Raw genomic sequence first — 3,273 nt, forward strand, 5'->3', positions numbered from 1 at the left:
GAATCTAAATTTATTCACTGCTAAACTGTATCATCACATAACACTGATAAAATTTATTTTCATTTTTATTGATATTTCCAGTTCTTAACGAGCAAATACCAATTCTTAGGAGGGGAAAGGCAGCTAAGGACTGAAATTAGAAATCATTATTTATTTTACTAAATCTTGAAACTATACTCGCACATATAAAATATTTGAAATGGAAAAGTAAAAACAAGAAGGTAATAATAAAATGACATTTTTTTTTTGCTTCTTTGTATGGGCTATCTACGACGAGCCGCCATAGCTCAGTGGTAAGAGTGCTGGTCTCGTAAACCAGCGGTCATGAGTTCGGAATCTCATTGGTGGCTAGCATGTCAAAGTACTTTATTGCAAATAAGTAATAAAATACTTTGACTTTACCCTTTTACTTAAAACTTAAAGGGGTATCGAACGTTATAGTAACGAAGCATATGCCGCGTTTAAACTTTACATTCCAAATACCTTTGCTTATAAGGAATGCTAGTAACAAAAGGCTAATCAGGATCACAGAATATTAAAGAGAGCGATAGATGTTATTTTAAGCTGTATGAAATTAGAGAAGACCGACTACAAACATAATTTTCAGCTAATACTGCTTTTCAGTTGCGCAAAAAAGTACTGGATCTCATCTTAGACTGAGAAGCTGAAGAACCAAAACCTGAGAAGTATAGGGTTGAAACATAAGTAATGGCCGTTTATGATTTTTTTTTTATCTGAGCTAATTTTTGTTATTTTTCAGATCGTTAAAATGGACTGTCAAGTCGACAAAAATGAGCATTTTCGACACCTTCTTCTACTGAAGAGCTAGCTACAGAAGCTGCCCGAGAGGTTTGTGAAGTGTATGGAGAAGGTGCAATGCCTGAACGAATTGCAAGAAATTGGTTTACCAATTTAAAAAACGGAAATTTCGACCTCGAATACGCTGCTCGTTCCGGACGACCAAATGAGTTTCATGAAGAGCGTTTGGAAGAACACGAAGACGCACATCATATAGAATTAGCCGAACGAATGGGTTGTAGCCAAATGACTATAGTTTGACATCTTGGGTTTATGGAAAAAGTACAAAAACTCGGAGCTTTGACTAATTTATTGTTTTTTGGTTTGTCAAAATAAAAAATTTTAAATTAAAAAAAAAAAAAAAAAAAAGGTCATTACTTATGTTTTAACTCAATACTATAGCGAAGCTGCTATGGGATGCGGCGAATTTAAGCCCTGTTTCCATTTCTTAACCATGGTGAGATTTCTATAACATAACGGTTCATGCTTCTAGAAAATTTGGTCTGCTGTGAAAGTAGTCATCTAAAGAAATGATGCCCAGTACCAATATTTGATTTTTCAGAAATACCTGTCACATAATCACTTTAAAGGCGATTTTCCTAGAGGAATATTTACAGTTAGAAATTTGTCTTACTAAATAACTTTCCATTGCTTTACAAAATTTTAATTTCTCTCCCTTTTTCAATCTTTTTCTCTCTTTTTTTTTCCCCTCGTGGTATCACTTTTCAAATTGTTTCCCTGTATTATTTTTTAAAAAAATTAAACAATGAAGAATCTGCATATATGTATGTTCCTCACATTATGAAAAATCAGCGGTATCTAGAGCCAACAAATTTCGAATAACGTAGTCCTCCACCCCAAAATGTATACCTGGAAACCCGAATTTTGAATTTCAAATTTTTTAGTCAAAAGAGGCAATTTGCTCTGAAGGATTATTATTTTCGTTTTGGCATCTTGCGTTGGTTCAATATAAATGTCCAATTCAAATTGTTGCCACCAAATATTATATTATCGTCCCGTATTATATTTAAAGAAATTAAACAATGAAGAATCTACATAAATGTATGTATTTTTCTCGCATTGGGATAAAACAACGGTACCTAGAGCCATCCAATATTGAATAACGTACGTTTTCACCCGAATATGGACATTTGGAATTTGTTTTTTACCTATTCCATATTTTGTAAAACTTTAAGAATTTTTGATTAACAAACTGAAGTATTAAGACACAATAACTCAAGTATTTCAAAGTGAGCAATGGCAACGTTGTACAGAAAAGTTTTTTTTAACTCCAGCGCGTGAGACTGTGTATTGGAAATTCTAAAGATATGCTCATTTTAAAATTAATTTTGCGGAATTGCTGTTGAACTAAATTTTATGGTTTAAGTGCGAAGAACATGATATTTAAAAAATACAGGTAACACGCAAATTGTTAAAGAAACGCCCCTTTGGGCGTAATTTAAAATCTGAAACCTTTCAGATTAATTTTTTTATTATTTATTTCGTATTTTGTAAAACTGTGTGTTAGGTTAGGTACAAATGTAGGGGTCACCTATTATTTACACTGAGTAAGAAGGCTTACACTGGCTATTCAGATTAGCAACGCCTTCCTGGGACCCACGGTACCATTCTGGTGCCGAGGTGCTGCTGCTGTCTGGCACAACCGTCACCGCAAGCTTTGCCACCGCTGGCGGTGTCACCTGTTGCCCATTCATATGTTCAGATCTTCTTTGGCTGGTGGAGTATTTAACTGAATGTTCATCATGCCTAGGCATGTAGGCTTATGCTAGCGCTTAGAGGTACAATCCATGTACTTAGTTCCGTTACACACTTTAATTATTCTTCAGCATTTTGATTTCTTTATAACATTTGTGATTTACTCATAGTGATTTGTTGACTTGCTTTTGTGCTTAGGCGCTTCATGCTACTTATAGGGAGACTGGGCGTGATTTAAAATGCTTTCGTTATCTGCTGTAACCGCTTTCAGCTAGAAATTGAAACGATAATCATTGGAGGCTTATCTTGTCATATTGATTTGGATAGGATCAATCTGTGTTGCACCGTTCTAGACCTCTTGATGTCCGAATATCCATTGTTTAGGTTATGCGCTTCCTCGTATGGCTATTAATGATTGCGCATTTTATGTACGAACTCATGTCTTGTTCTAGTCTTGGTCTTCTCAGATGCAGACTCGTTGCAACGATGCATGTAGATAGGTTATACTCTGGATTGCCCCAGAGCATTTTAACGAACTAAACGATTTGAAAGCGAGCAGTGGAAACACTGTATGTATACAAAACATTTCCATCTAAAGCGCACGAGACAATCTATCAGGAATTCTAAAGATATGCTGTTTTTAAATATTTTGTGATTTTGCCGTTGAATTAAATTTTATGCAACGTAAAGTACGAAGAATGTTATATTTAATAACTAATTCAATAATTAAAGTTAGCACACGAAACGTTAATAAGAAAA

The 3,273-nt window shown here is 34.5% G+C and overlaps 1 non-coding gene across 1 annotated transcript; it reads left to right on the forward strand.

The window, feature by feature from the left end:
- The first annotated feature begins 276 nt into the window (after positions 1–276).
- On the forward strand, positions 277–350 carry TRNAT-CGU (transfer RNA threonine (anticodon CGU)). Its single transcript has one exon. It is a non-coding gene; the product is annotated as a tRNA-Thr (tRNA).
- The last annotated feature ends 2,923 nt before the right edge of the window (positions 351–3,273 follow it).

Source organism: Stegodyphus dumicola, chromosome 1 (genome assembly GCF_044657685.1).
Source record: "Stegodyphus dumicola isolate Sdum_Otavi_A_Nest chromosome 1, ASM4465768v1".
Classification (NCBI taxonomy): Eukaryota; Metazoa; Arthropoda; class Arachnida; order Araneae; family Eresidae; genus Stegodyphus; species Stegodyphus dumicola.